Raw genomic sequence first — 17,134 nt, forward strand, 5'->3', positions numbered from 1 at the left:
TGTTATAATAGCAGTTATTAAGTGAGATGACATGATAAGCACAACATAAACTATATTATGAATTGACAATTAGTAGCCGGCCGGAGTGGCCGTGTGCTTCTAGGCGCTACAGTCTGGAACCGAGCAACCGCTATGGTTGCAGGTTCGAATCCTGCCTCGGGCATGGATGTGTGTGATGTCCTTAGGTTAGTTAGGTTTAATTAGTTCTAAGTTCTAGGGGACTGATGACCTTAGAAGTTGAGTCGCATAGTGCTCAGAGCCATTTGAACCATTTGACAATTAGTAAAATTTGGTAAACTAGGTTCACTTATTATGATGTTCCATAAATTCACATAAAGAATAAAAGCACAGGTCAAGCAAGAACTGTTTTAGCTTTATTTTAAATGCATTAGATGTTGGTACGCATTTTAGGTAAGAAGGCAAATGGTTATACAACATAGCTCCAGTTTGACACACTCCTCTTTTGCATAAGTTTGTATTTACTGTGTTCATGTGTAGATTCATCTTCTTATATATATATATATATATATACACTCCTGGAAATGGAAAAAAGAACACATTGACACCGGTGTGTCAGACCCACCATACTTGCGCCGGACACTGCGAGAGGGCTGCACAAGCAATGATCACACGCACGGCACAGCGGACACACCAGGAACCGCGGTGTTGGCCGTCGAATGGCGCTAGCTGCGCAGCATTTGTGCACCGCCGCCGTCAGTGTCAGCCAGTTTGCCGTGGCATACGGAGCTCCATCGCAGTCTTTAACACTGGTAGCATGCCGCGACAGCGTGGACGTGAACCGTATGTGCAGTTGACGGACTTTGAGCGAGGGCGTATAGTGGGCATGCGGGAGGCCGGGTGGACGTACCGCCGAATTGCTCAACACGTGGGGCGTGAGGTCTCCACAGTACATCGATGTTGTCGCCAGTGGTCGGCGGAAGGTGCACGTGCCCGTCGACCTGGGACCGGACCGCAGCGATGCACGGATGCACGCCAAGACCGTAGGATCCTACGCAGTGCCGTAGGGGACCGCGCCGCCACTTCCCAGCAAATTAGGGACACTGTTGCTCCTGGGGTATCGGCGAGGACCATTCGCAACCATCTCCATGAAGCTGGGCTACGGTCCCGCACACCGTTAGGCCGTCTTCCGCTCACGCCCCAACATCGTGCAGCCCGCCTCCAGTGGTGTCGCGACAGGCGTGAATGGAGGGACGAATGGAGACGTGTCGTCTTCAGCGATGAGAGTCGCTTCTGCCTTGGTGCCAATGATGGTCGTATGCGTGTTTGGCGCCGTGCAGGTGAGCGCCACAATCAGGACTGCATACGACCGAGGCACACAGGGCCAACACCTGGCATCATGGTGTGGGGAGCGATCTCCTACACTGGCCGTACACCACTGGTGATCGTCGAGGGGACACTGAATAGTGCACGGTACATCCAAACCGTCATCGAACCCATCGTTCTACCATTCCTAGACCGGCAAGGGAACTTGCTGTTCCAACAGGACAATGCACGTCCGCATGTATCCCGTGCCACCCAACGTGCTCTAGAAGGTGTAAGTCAACTACCCTGGCCAGCAAGATCTCCGGATCTGTCCCCCATTGAGCATGTTTGGGACTGGATGAAGCGTCGTCTCACGCGGTCTGCACGTCCAGCACGAACGCTGGTCCAACTGAGGCGCCAGGTGGAAATGGCATGGCAAGCCGTTCCACAGGACTACATCCAGCATCTCTACGATCGTCTCCATGGGAGAATAGCAGCCTGCATTGCTGCGAAAGGTGGATATACACTGTACTAGTGCCGACATTGTGCATGCTCTGTTGCCTGTGTCTATGTGCCTGTGGTTCTGTCAGTGTGATCATGTGATGTATCTGACCCCAAGAATGTGTCAATAAAGTTTCCCCTTCCTGGGACAATGAATTCACGGTGTTCTTATTTCAATTTCCAGGAGTGTATATATATAATATTTTTCTGTATTTTGAATGTTTTTGTAGAATTTGTGGAATCCCTCCCAAAAATTATGTTACATTGTCAGCGAGCAGCTTCTATTCAGTGTGAGTATCTTAACGGCATATACTAGTGAATTCAATCTCTTATTTAAATTGTTTAGGTGCACCTCCCACTTCAGATCTGACTGATCATGAATGCCTAGAAATTTTGTATGATTGACCTTCAATGCATTTTTCTCTTTGATAGTTGAAACAGGGTTTGGAGGATGGAGGTTTTGTGTGGTGTGGAAGTTAACTGTCACAGTTTTTTTTAGAATTTATGATGAGCCTATTGGTCCTGAACCAGTTCATTAAGGTGTGCATAACTGATATTGCAGCCTCCTGCAGATTTTCCACACTCTGTGATTTAATTAGAATATCAGTGTCATCTGCAAAGAGTACAGTGGTTCCATCATGTATTTTACTCATTTGTATACAGTAGAAATAGGACAGGTCCTAGAAGTGACGCTTGTGGGACTCCATACTTTATGTTCTCCTCATCACTGTAAAAACTAGAATTTTTTGTGTTTCACTACCTTTGTGTTTTATTTCTGTAATCTGATTACTGAGGCATAACTGGAGCCACGTTTCAAAACAGGAAATCTTTGAGGCAAAAAAAAAAGAGTAGAAGGGTGTGAGAATTATTGCATGGGGTGCTAAAAGATTTGCACAAGAAACACATCAGGAAACTTGAAATACCGCAAGAGTGAGGAAACGGATCCAAACAAAATCTATAGTCGCGTAAAGAAACTAGAGAAATAAAAAGGACAGCATTCAGAGCACCTGACGGCAGAAGCTCAAGATGTGAAATACAAAGCCATAGTGAAAGGTTTAGAATGGAAGTTCCTACAATATTTTTGAAAATAAAAGAATTCTCTGTGGAACCAGTGTCTAATGTACAGGAAACCGACACGTGCAGACGCAGTTTCAAGAATACGGATATGAACAACATATTCTCACGAGGGTGTGCAAGGCAATGTACATAAATTACCAGTGGTGTGTGATAACAACAATGTTAGGCCATCAGAAACACCGCAGTTACCAGAATAAGTTAGAAAACAGAGACGAAATGGTGCAAAAGCGAGAAGTACGCTAAAATACAACACTGGCTATTAAAATTGCTACACCACGAACATGACGCGAAATTTAACCGACAGGAAGGAGAGGCTGTGATATGCAAATGATTAGCTTTTCAGAGTATTCACACAAGGTTGGCGCCGGTGGCGACACCTACAACGTTCTGACGTGAGGAACGCTTCCAACCGATTTCTCGTACACAAACAGCAGTTGACCGGCGTTGCTGGTGAAACGTTGTTGTGATGCCTTGTGTTAGGAGGAGAAATGCGTACCATCACGTTTCCGACTTTGGTAAAGATCGGATTGTAGCCTATCGCGATTGCGGTTTATCATACCGTGACATTGCTGCTCGCGTTGGTCGAGACCCAATGACTGTTAGCAGAATATGAAATCGGTGGGTTCAGAAGGGTAATACGGAACGCCGTGCTAGATCCCAACGGCCTCGTATCACTAGCAGTCGAGATGACAGGCATCTTACCCTCATGGCTGTAACGGATCGTGCAGCCAAGTCTCGATCCCTGAGTCAACAGATGGGGACGTTTGCAAGACAACAACCATCTGCACGAACAGTTCGACGACGTTCGCAGCAGCATGGACTATCAGCTCGGAGACCATGGCTGCGGTTACCCTTGACACTGCATCACAGACAGGAGCGCCTGCGATGGTGTACTCAACGACGAACCTGGGTGCACGAATGGCGAAACGTCATTTTTCCGAATGAATCCAGGTTCTGTTTACAGCATCATGATGGTCATATCCGTGTTTGGCGACATTGGAAGCGTGTATTCGTCATCACCATACTGGCGTATCACCCAGTGTGACGGTATGGGGTGCCATTGGTTACACGTCTCGGTCACCTCTTGTTCGCATTGGCAGCACTTTGAGCAGTGGACGTTACATTTCTGACGTGTTACGACCTGTGGCTCTACCCTTCATTCGATCCCTGCGAAACTCTACATTTCAGCTGGATAATGCACAACCACATGTTGCAGGTCCTGTACGGGACTTTCTGGATACATAAAATGTTCGACTGCTGTCCTGGCCAGCACATTCTCCAGATCTCTCACCAATTGCAAACGTCTGGTCAATGGTGGCCAAGCAACTGCCTCATCACAATACGCCAGTCACTACTCTTGATGAACTGTGGTATCGTGTTGAAGATGCATGAGCAGCTAGCTGTACCTGTACACGCCATCCAAGCTCTGTTTGACTCAATGCCCAGGTGTATCAAGGCCATTATTACGGCCAGTGGTGGTTGTTCTGGGTGCTGATTTCTCCGGATCTATGCACCCAAATTGCGTGAAAATGTAATCACATGCCAGTTCTAGTATAATATATTTGTCCAATGAATACCCGTTTATCACCTGCATTTCTTCTTGGTGTAGCAATTTTAATGGCCAGTAGTGTATTTTGGATGAGGTGGATAGCATCATTATGATTGGACAACCAGGTTCTGAAAACTAATTACCCTATCTACATGCCATGAGTTACGATAATGTAATGGAAGAACACTGTGATGACGAAGAAGAACCTCTCGCATAGAGTGCAGGTTCGATTTCACTATGCCGACAGGATACGGAAATGGTGCGAGAGATTAATTCAAATCGGGAATCACAGCAATACCATAGTAGTAGGTCAAGGGTGGCATCAGGACAATTTGCTAGTGTGGTTATCTACATTTAGGGGCAAGTATACGTTCAGAGGCAAACCTATTGTTCTCTTTTGATTGGCAAGTCTTTAACCTATTGTTCTGCTAAGATGATTATAGCCCCCTGGGGATAATCCTTCCTTTTGATTGACAGATCCTTAACCAGTTGTCCCCCCGCCCCCCCTCCATTCTCCTCCCCTACTCCTCCCCCATCCCTGTGGGAACTCTTTTCACCGATACAAGCACACTTTTGATATCAATTCTATTGACTAATTAATTAAATTGATCAATTAATTAAATCCCACCTTTGGAAAACCCCCATCCCTCCCCCTCTTCTCCCCAACCCGAAAATTGGAGGAAAAATGACTCAGTTGATCTGCCATTTGGAGGGAAATCGATTGCAGTATATGGAATACTGTTTAAACAATTTAGAGAACATGGTTTATTAATTTATTTAAGGAATTTGGTGGGAAATCGATTGGAGTGTATGAAATATTGTTTAAACAATTTAGAAAATGTGTGTAATATTGTTTATTTAAACAATTTGTGGGATATGAGGCAGTGTTTTGAACATTGTTTATTTAAATATTTTGTCAGGATGTGAGTGTTGTGGACCAACCACTGGATATAATGTGTGGCAGATCCACCTTCAAATCCTATCCCAGATGTGGTGTATTTTGGATCTGCATCCCAACATCGCTCTGGATATTATGCGTGGCAGATCCACCTTCAAACCCTATACCCTATCCTGGATGTGGCATATTGTGGATCCGCATCCCAACATCGCTCCAGATATAAAGCATGGAAAATCCACACTCGAACACTAACTCAGGTCTATCCTGGGTCATGGGAGCCATCCAAGACACATGAACAGACTCATATATACAGAAAACAGATCAAATGCACTGAAGCTGTAGAATATGTGGTTGGAGGTGACTGGATGCATTCGAGTACAGTGCTATACTATGCTGTCCAGCCAGAAAAATATTGCATTTATGCTAGGTGTTGGCAATTGTACCACATTTACAAGCAGTTTTAGAATACAGAACGAAAAGCAATGTCATCATTGCATTGGTATAAGTGACGTAAAATCGATAAAATTACGAAAAATGACGGAAAATATGTATAAATTGAAGGAAAATACGCCGAAATGCGGGGAAATTGAGGGATTAGCTGCATGTCTTCTGCTTTGTGCAGGACAATTCTTGTACATTGGAACAAATATGCGACAGCAAGAGGAATACGAGGAAAAGTTGACGTGAAAGCAGCTAGAACCAGGCAAGCAGTTATTTTTTGTCGATAGCAATAAGACGGTTGGAATAGAATGTTAAATATGGATGATCACCAAATGTAGAGTCATAAAGTTGGATCACAAGGCCAGGTGCGACCCCAAAGTTATTGGCAACCGCCTTATAAATTTTTATAAAGTGTCCTTAGCTAAACACTGGCTGGGTTAACTGCAGTATACAACTACAGAATGGATCGCATGTTTGACCCTGTGCAGGACTGTTAAGGTGTTTTAAACCCTAACAAACAGTATTTACAATGATCTCCTCTGTACTATCTGTCAGTCACAAGTTTTCTGTGTCAGCTAAGGAACAGTAGCTGTGTGGCACCATTCTACTGTATGTCCATTGAGGTAATAGTGATACATGCAAGATTACTGCTATCTTTGATGCTTTCCTGGAAAAGAGAGCCATTGCCTCTAAACTCACATGGATCTGCGTTAAAGGATGATAGGAAGCAGATGGAGTAATAGTTGAGAGGGAGAGAGGGAGATGTTGCTGCAGGTCATTTACCACGCATTTAACTATTTTTTCCGTTGTTCTCTCAAGGTGCATCAGTTGTATGGTAAAGCCTGCGATCGACTCGTATGCAATTGCGTGTTCTATGTTTGACTTAGAGTACTATATACATGTGACTGTTAAAAGCAGACCTCTCCAAACCACAGTCATCAGAGGACTTGGAACTCATGTGTGATGAACCACGTCCATCGATGGGAAGCCTGTTTCAGTACCCTCCTCTAGATGAATGAAGATATATGCGAAGTAGGCCATTCTCTGTTACATCTTGGACGTAAATCGAGTCTTCAGACTCATATAGGTACAAAACGACTGTTACCACATTTTTCATGTTCGTCTTGTCCTAAATGCATGCAAGTGGGTCATCGGGGGGAGGGGGGGGGGGAATCTTAGGATTTTTTAGTAGGTTGGTATATAAGAAGATATTCTCATAGAAAATCAAATAGTTCATAGGTACGTCAGCAACATCACCATGACATATGGAAAGCTGTGGAAAAAATATGGAAGATGACATAAAGTCGATAAACTCAAGGTAAACCTGGTATTATCACGAAAAATTGACTTGATATACGAAAAAATTGAGGGAAATACCATGAAATATGTAAAATCGCGAAAACCTAGTAAAATTCCGGAAACTAACAGAGAATACATAAAATTAGAGGCAAATACCCTGATAAGAGTACTCAGTAAAATCAATAAAACTGTGCGTTGTGGAGGAGGGCAGTAGACTGATGCCACATATACACACCTTAATAGTGGAGAGAGGAGTCATTCTAGAGAAGTGAGGTCAAGGAGAAACGGCAATGTTACACTGCCCATGAGCAATACATCCTAACATTGGACCATGACTTCTGTGTGCAAGAGGAATGTTACCAGGGGCGGTGGTAAACTGTGGCAAGACTGTTACATCTCTCAGGCTACTGATCGTAATGTTTATTTCCTCCTAAGATGTCACTGGTTCTTCGTATGCGTTTTATAGGGCTGTTATGAACATATCACGATTTCTGCACCGTAATCAGGCATAAACTTCATAAACAGCAGGTGTCAAATAACTCTGTAAACTTATGTAGTGTTTGTGTTACAAAGAATCGATGTGATCTTTGGTGTGCAAGTTGGTAGTTTTATCACTTTACACTTTGTCACCGTAGTTTATAGCAGAGAAACTTGCATGGAGAATGTATGTCATGCGCTGAGGATATATTTCATATATTTGAAAGCTAACAGCGTTGCATTCCATACTACTAATAGACGGAAGCCGCACCGCACTAGCGTTATAGCGTATTTTAAGTGCAGAACCGTGTAGTCTCAGGAATGCATGTGTTTATGTTCCACGATCATTTCTCTCTTACCAATACCTTCTTGGTACTGACCTCAGACACTAGCGCAGTTGATTCACGTAAAATGCTTCAAAGTACGTTTGTCTGGAGCTTGATCATGGATAAACCACACGTTTCCTCTTCATAACCGTCTGTTATATCACCACAACACTCTCATATCTACTATACAATGATTAGAGGTGCTAAACTCCTCGGCATGTGCACATCTGGAGAGATTTTGAGCACTTGGGTGCATGCCATGCGCAAGATTGGTGCGGAAAAGTGTTTGCTGAACAGAAGTTATGGACTCAGCTCACGCTGTTTCTTCACGTGACGAGGAATGTAGCGGTCTACTTCTGGTCAGATATAAATTAAATGGGCGACAGTGGCGCAGGAAGTGTTGGTCAAACACAATTTGAGGAGATCTTTCAGTCTCTAGCCTTATACTAAGAATGCAAGAATGCTCTGTGACTGTCATCTGTATAGGGAAAGTGTGGTGTCACCGCCAGACACCACACTTGCTAGGTGGTAGCCTTTAAATCGGCCGCGGTCCATTAGTATACGTCGGACCCGCGTGTCGCCACTGTCAGTGATAGCAGACCGAGCGCCACCACACGGCAGGTCTAGAGAGATGTACTGGCACTCGCCCCAGTTGTACAGCCGACGTTCATAGCAATGGTTCACTGACAAATACGCTCTCATTTGCCGAGACGATAGTTAGCATAGCCTTCAGCTACATTTGCTACGACCTAGCAAGGCGCCGTATTCAATTGATATTGAGATTCTATTAATGTATCATCAAGAGCGATGTTCTACAAATGTGGATTAAAGTTAAGTATTCCAGAAGCTACGTACTTTTCTTTATAGCATTCATTACGTATCCTGTTTCAGACCTCACGCCAGCCTGCGTGAGTTTAAGCGCGTGCCTTTCGGCTTCCTCTCATTGTGTCTAGGCTGTCTTGTCTAGACACAACAGAAAGAAGGGAATCGGTAATCGTAAATTACGCCCTATGATCGAACTGCTAGAAGTATGCAGATCGCTGTCCGCTATGCTTTGGTGTGTATGTTTGGGAATTAACAGCTAATGGTTCAAATGGTTCAAATGGCTCTGAGCACTATGGGACTCAACTTCTGAGGTCATTAGTGCCCTAGAACTTAGAACTAATTAAACCTAACTAACCTAAGGACATCACAAACATCCATGCCCGAGGCAGGATTCGAACCTGCGACCGTAGCGGTCTTGCGGTTCCAGACTGCAGCGCCTTTAACCGCACGGCCACTTCGGCCGGCAACAGCTAGTGGACATACTGCACAGTTATCTATCTACATTAACAATGGTACTCAAAAAGTAGTGTAAAGGCGATTTAGCGATGATACGGAAATTGGGAAGCATGCTGCCGTGTCACTGGTCAGCACTGCAATCACAGAAAAAACTGTTAAAACATCGAACTTATCGCATTATCAACTGTAGTGCTTATTACAGTACATCGATGGTGTCTTTTCCATCCCCTCTGTCCATTGGTACGCTGCTGATTATCACATAATGATTGACTGACAGGACTTGTTTGAGATGGAGGAAGAATCTTGGTGGGAACAACACCTACTGGGGATGGCCAGCACTGAAACAGAGATCATGTGCATGACTGCAGTATGAGAAATCAATCAAATGGAAAACCGAGCCATCTGCTAGCATGTCACTGTGAAAGATGAATTTAAATATAGAGGTCATAAATCACCTCCAGACAGCTGTTTGTAAACACTCCACAATACCGCAAAACGCTTCCTGTTTCCTTATGTTGTGGCTGTCTTTTATTTCAATCATCCAGCGTATGTGTTGTGCGAGTAGCAGCAACGTGATTTACACCATGTGAAGTCCAGTTTATGGAGGAGCCAATGGAGCAAAACATGTTAATGTCAGTTTAGAATCTGACACAGACCTCGAAGTCATGGTGGAAAAAAAGCAAAGTGTATGGCGGTATAAAAAGCTGTAGTAATACACTACTTGGACGTATTACAGCACAGAAAACAATGTATCAGACAGCAAAACAAGAATCATCTCTTACGACTAATAGTCTGTGGGATATGACCCTCCTACAGTACAGGCGATGAAACTTTACACTGATATGACTTCGATCAGTGGCCACCTGCTCCAGTGGATCAGTACCTGTACATTTAATATGCTCGACACTAGCACATGGACGGTATTTGTTTTCGATATATCGGAAGAGAGTGATGTGGTAAAATCTTATCGAGTTCTCTGTCAGATGAAGTTAGCGGAGCTTTTATAGTTCATAGTTTTACCTCTGTTGGATGGTACAAAATAATGATGATAGAACGTCTGCGTGACAGATGTGAATGCACTCTGAGGCATGCAGATCTTCTTCGGACTGTAGTTCGAAAATGGTGCAAATGGCTCTGAGCACTATGGGACTTAACATCTGAGGTCATCAGTCCCCTAGAACTTAGAACTACTTAAACCTAACTAACCTAAGGACATCACACACATCCATGCCCGAGGCAGGATTCGAACCTGCAACCATAGCGGTCGCGCGGTTCCACACTGAAGCGCCTAGAACCGCTCGGCCACACTGGCCGGCTCGAACTGTAGTACCTGTATGTAGTTTGGAGATGCACAGCAATGCACTATCAAAATTTTCGTCCTTCTTACGGTTCCCATACTGTCTTTTATACTACCTCGTGTTGCAGGAAAAAGCTTCGTTTTGGCGCTGGTCTTACACATCGTACACTGTTGGCAGAGCTATGACAAAATGCCCCCCTTTGCCATCGAGTGGTCAAGAAGGATGGTCCTGTCACATTAACTCAGCTCACCTTGTTTCTCCATGGGTACAGAATATCATAGATATAGCGCTCTCTGACTTCTGTTCAATTCCGAATTATATTGGGATGATCACATGGACAAAGCTTAGGGAGGGCAGGGCAGAGACTGAGAAACAGTTATAAGATTCAGAGGGACTGTCTAAAGCCCCGTTAGAGTTTTGCTGTAACAGATAGTTTCGAGAAAGGTGACTCATTTCAAGATATGAGAGTGACATGAATATTAGTCACCAGTGGCTGTAATTATTAAAAGACGTCTCCATAGGATCCATCGTAAATGTGTGGTTGATGGGATAGAACTGATTCCAAATTACAGACAGTATTTCTACCAGAAAGTGTAACGCTATCAGCGACTCTTGTGTGTGCCTGTAGAACCAAGACCGCTTTTTATGTGGGGTAACCGTAACATAGTTGTTGTGATCGTGTTTTTAATACTTACGTCCTTAAGCTAAATGTATGTTGCCAGTGGTATAGTTCTTCTGTCTGTATCAATAGTGTTCCTCGAAAATAACATTGTCTTCCCTCCAGGGATTCCTATTTGAACTATCTGGTGAGAGCAATCCGACTACTCAAAAAGAAAAATTACTCGCCATGCAAAGTGATTTGTGATCAATTTAATTAATTAGCATATCAATTTGATATCAGTGACATGCCACCTGGCAGGTGGAGGCGATGGCTAGGGCACAACGGGTATGGATATTGACTTGGCGTTTTTTTCGTTGTGGCAATATCTTTTAACGATATTTGAATCTCTCACCTACACAGGGAGAGACAAGCATGGTAATAAAATCAGATGTATTACCGAATTTATAAAGTGATGCTTAGTATAAACCTTACAACTTCTCTGTGCTGTTACCTTAAGAGAGAGCCCAAAAGTAAGGAGGCATCCTGTGGCAGTGGTAGCTCTTAGCGCTCCGTCCTGAGCCAAAAATGAGTTTAATATTCTTGTCCTGTGATGCAGGATATGACAGATAACAAAAGATATTTTTCTAACTGATGAAATAATACTTAGAGGAAATATAGCCTATGCCATTGTCCTGGCCGGCCGGAGTGGCCGTGCGGTTCTAGGCGCTACAGTCTGGAGCCGAGCGACCGCTACGGTCGCAGGTTCGAATTCTGCCTCGGGCATGGATGTGTGTGATGTCCTTAGGTTAGTTAGGTTTAAGTAGTTCTAAGCTCTAGGGGACTTATGACCTCAGAAGTTAAGTCCCATAGTGCTCAGAGCCATTTGAACCATTGTCCTGTACAGGATTTTCACAAGAAGTAGCGATACTTTAGCGATGTGAAGTGTGTGTTGTATGATTTCTTCTATCTTCGAAAATGAGTTGTATAAAGAGGAGGAACCTACATTTCTCGAGAGAAATTCGAGGTGTGTGGTCCACAACTCCGCTGCTTTGGACTGGATAATGTGGATTTTTTAAACTGGTGGGTTCTATGATGGGGTGGAATTGTTTAGAACTGATGTATACATCAAAGCTGCAGCTTCTTGTTTCACAGTGCACCGCAGCTGGTTGCAGCGGTGGACATGAGGAGTCGGCAACTGGAAGTAACGGATTAGCTCACCTTGGGTCTGCTACAAAGAATGCGCCAACGTGTCTGATCTTGTCCTCAACAGAGAGGATTGGTGAAGTGACCAATATGCTGGGTGAGCACGACAGAAGCGGACGTGTGTGTGTGTGTGTGTGTGTGTGTGTGTGTGTGTGTGTGTTACGTGAGAGAAGATTCAAAATGATGGATGTTTGTGCTTGACGTATTGATAAAATCCGAACTCCTACCACTCCAATCATCCCCAGATGTCCTCCATGGCCAGGCGTGGTGCACACACGTGCGTCCATGGCTGTGGCTGCAGCGCAAGTTTTCAGAGACCTGTGAACGCTGGCACTGGCGGTGTGTAAGGGACAGGCGTGCTGTATGTGGACATCTAGGAGGTGAGTGTGCGAGATGTGTGAGTGTTTCAACGATCTCCAATATCTATCCACGCCAATTACTGCTACAGACTGAGTCGTGATTTAAATGTGTCATGTTTACTGCTTCTCAATACATTGCTGTGGATTCTGTCTTGCAATGGTATTTGCTCTTGTCTCTATCCATCACGCAGTAGGCCTTCCTCCTTCTGAATGTAACAGAGAGAACCAATTTAGGAATTTTGACTTCAAATTCCCAATTGATAGCAATCTCTAATGTCTAGACATGACAACTTATTACTGCTGATTGAATCATGGTTTAAGTGTGGTTCATGTTTAGCACTTCTCAATACATCGCAGTGGACTCTGCCTTGCATAGGTATTCGTTGTTGTTGTTGTTGCTACTGGCCCCTTAAATGGTAGACCCTTTCATCCCTCCTTCGTCGTCCTGGTGTAACGGAAAGAACCAGTAAACTCAGGAATTCCATAGCGCTTTAAAAAAGAAAATACACATAGCAGACTTGTTGTGGTCGGGACCTTTATAACCGTGACGGTATAAATTGACATCGAAGTTTGAAATTCCAACTATCATAGGTTTTGATTATTTAAAGAAATTTCTCATTAAGAAACATAACACTGTTGATAATGCACGCAAACTACTGTGCAGTGTCGATCTTTTTTGTTTCGAGTAGTTTTAAACTTTTGTGAAGGAAATTGTTTAAATGCTGTATTAACGATTTAATTAATATTTCCCATGACACGTCTTCTGAAGCAACATTTGTGACATCTTTAAGATGTGATACTCCACACCAGATTTAATAACTTCTGAAGCAATTTGTGAAATGCAGCACAAGAATGTACGCCAGGGAGGCTGGGGCAGCTTAGTGCCCATGGCAGAATGAAATATCCCATGCTAATTCCGATGTCACCTGCAAAGCAAACTAGTGCTCTCTCTCTCTCTCTCTTTGTACACAACAATATTTTTTTAAAGTTTATTTCGAGTCAGCCTGCTACTAGCTTTGTGACATTGTCACTCTCTCTTTGTACACAACAATATTTTTTTAAAGTTTATTTCGAGTCAACCTGCTACTAGCTTTGTGACATTGTCAATTTGTGTGTGTGAAATAGATAAGGCGTCCGCCTTATACCCCCTACATCATGATCATGTGTCTGGGAATTAATTATTTATTAACTCCAGCAGAATTTATGGATCGATTCCCAGTCAGGCTTTTACTTTGGATTGAACGCATCTTTCGCATGCGCCTGTATTTGACAGGTCGGTTCATGCATACATACCAGTTGGGATGGCGGTGAACGCCGACAGGTAGTGTGTTTTTTGTTCAGGGATGGCTTGGCTCGTTGCTGCTTGTAGCAGCTGGCACGGACAAGGGTGGTTCCAAGGCCCTGGCGCATAAACCCGAGCGCGCCGCTACTTTGGCTGTCGCCAGTGTGGGACGGATCCGCAGCTAAGCAGGTCCTGGGTTGTGCTGCAGGGACTACGTGCGGGGGTGGCGTGATGCAAGAAAGTTTTCAGATATGTTCAAGCGATCTGTGACAGTGTTCTTACGTGTTTCCTTACGCAATCAGAATGAAAAAAGCACCGCAATAGTCTAAATAGCTACACGCTGCAATCGATTTCCTGATAAATTGCTTAAATAAACAATATTCGACACACTGCCACATATACCACAAATTGTTTAAATAAACAATATTACACACGTTGTCTAGATTGTTAAAAACAATATTCAATACACTGCAATAGATTTCCCACCAAATTCTTTAAATAAATAAATAAACTATATTGACTAAATCGTTTAAACAATATTCCATGCACTGCAATCGATTTCCCTCCAAATGGCCGATCGACGGAGTCTTTTTCTCACCAATTTTCTGGTAGGGGAGGGGAGGGAGAGGATTGGGGTGTTTCACGGAGGGGGGATTTAATTAATTGTTCGATTTAATTAATTAGTCAATCAAACTGATATCAAAAGTGTGCTTGTATCAGTGAGGGGAATTTTCACAGGGATGCGGAAGGAGGAGGGGGATGGGTGGGGAAACAATAGGTTAAGGACTTGTCAGTCAAAAGGAAGGATAATGCTCAGTGAGTCATAATTCTCTTAGCAGAACAATAGGTTAAGGACCCATCAACAAAAAAAGAACACTAGGTTTGCCCCTGAATGTATACTTGCCCCTGAATGTAGGCAGCCCACACTATCAAATTGTCCTGATGCTGCCCTTGCCCTGCTACTTAAAAGTAACTGCATTCCGTTAGGAAGATGCGACCCACATCTTATGGGTATGAGTGGGTCACATCCAGGTGAAGACAGCACAACAGGAGAACACTCCCATGCTGCTGAAGTTCAGCAATTGAATGGGTAGAAGGGAAACTTAAGTGGCATTTGACCACAAACGTTATTTCTCTCCAGCACTATAAGGAAGCTGGGAATACTCTACATCCCCATACTTTCATAGAAGAATTTGCTGAAGCCGTCCCTCAACACTGACGAGTGCACAGAAAGATAGATTTTGTCAGTGCGCTTCTATAAGTGTGGCCGCCGAAATGATGCAAAAAATAACTAAATCATGCAGAATGTATGAAGAACTTAAACACACGTTCTTGATTGGCTAGTGCTCGTGGGCCACTCAAGATAGTATAAAACACGAACTCATGATGCATAGAGATATGGAGTGGCCTGGATTTAAAAGCCCAGTTAAATTTTTGGTCCAGATGACAAAGAAAAATCAGTACCTCGATGTACTATGTAGAGACAGCGAAATCATTCACATGTGTTTCACAAAACTGCTGCTGTCGTATCAGCTAGTACTAATAGGCACATGTGGAGATTATGTTGAAGCATTCAGAGAAATTTTGTCGGAAGTATAATTTGTGATGAATGAGGAACAGACATGTAACAAAGGATGACAGCATGAGGCAAACTTTGAGTGGCCTTATAATAACAATGACGAGGGCAATTTTAAGAAGCCAAACAACTGTCGAAGTAAAAGAAACAGGCCACATCATATTGGTTCTCAGATCTGAAATGAGGATAATGGGCGGAAATGGAATGGGGGCTAAGTGAATAATGGGTCACATTTTCAGCGGAATGAAACTGTGCAAAACGAGACACCACCTGGGGTTAAGAATGTGAACGTCCGTCCGCCGAACCGAATCGCAGAAGAGAGGAAGAAGGTGTGCAAAATTGACGAGCAGACAAAGCGGGGAGGACTGCAAACAAACTCGAAGCTGAAATAGGAAGCAATCATCTGAAATTAATAGATTTTGGCGACGTTTCAGAACTGTTGCTTGAGAAAACGGTCACAAGACGCAAGTATGGCTGGTATCCGATAATGCAAATTGCAAAAGGTGAGAGAAAGTGGGAGCAATTCTAGATAGTGACAGTCCGCTATTTAGCTATCTCCGAAGAATTACACGATACTTTTTCAAAATAATTAGATACACACACACGTTAAGTTCAGAAGACAAAAATATGTGGGGCAATACTGAGAGAAGGGACGGAAGTTAGTAGGCAAAGAAAATGTTAGTAGCACTGTTTTTAAAATCAGAACTTAATGAATAATGAGTTTACTTGAAGCGCCAGAAGATCCTGCAAAGAACAGTGGAAATGTTGAAATAAATCTGTACATTTAAGGCACAACCCGAACGTCAGGATAAGGTTGTGGTACTTTTTAAAATGCACTGAAAAAATGAGTGTGGTAGACGGAATTGTTCTATAGTTTGGCCGGCCAGGTTGGCCGAGCGGTTCTAGGCGCTACAGTCTGGAACTGCGCGACCGCTACGGTCGCAGGTTCGAATCCTGCCTCGGGAATGGATGTGTGTGATGTCCTTAGGTTAGTTAGGTTTAAGTAGTTCTAAGTTCTAGGGGACTGATGACCTGAGAAGTTAAGTCCCATAGTGCTCAGAGCCATTTGAGCCATTTTTTCTATAGTTTGAACGATGTAAAATAGGTAGGGAGGTGTGATGAGATACGTCAAGTTGAAAGCAAAATGAACTGAAAGTACCTCCGGTGTGACGAAATGTTGGTCGGGATTCAGGACGTGCAGTTATTCTGAGTATTTTGTTTAGCAACACGAGAATACAGTTTACTGATTAGATTAGATTAGTTTAATACTTGTTCCATAGATCATGAATACGACACTTCGTAATGATATGGAACGTGTCAGGTTAATAAAAGATGTCTGCACAAGATATTACATTACACAAAATATTGCGTGACACTAATGTTTAAGTTTTTTTTTCCTTAATTTTTATTTAAAAATTCAGCCAGTGAGTAGAAGGAGTTGTCATCTAGAAATTCTTTCAATTTATTTTTAAATGTTAGTTGGCTATCTTTCAGGCTTTTGATGCTGTTTGATAGGTGACCAAAGACTTTTGTGGCAGCATAATTTACCCCTTTCTGTGCCAAAGTCAGATTTAACCCTGCATAGTAAAGATCATCCTTTCTCCTGGTGTTATAGCTATGCACACTGCTACTACTTTTGAACTGGGTTGGATTATTAACAACAAATTTCATAAGTGAATATATATACTGTCAGGTTACTGTGA

This window comes from Schistocerca piceifrons, chromosome X (genome assembly GCF_021461385.2).
Source record: "Schistocerca piceifrons isolate TAMUIC-IGC-003096 chromosome X, iqSchPice1.1, whole genome shotgun sequence".
NCBI lineage: Eukaryota > Metazoa > Arthropoda > Insecta > Orthoptera > Acrididae > Schistocerca > Schistocerca piceifrons.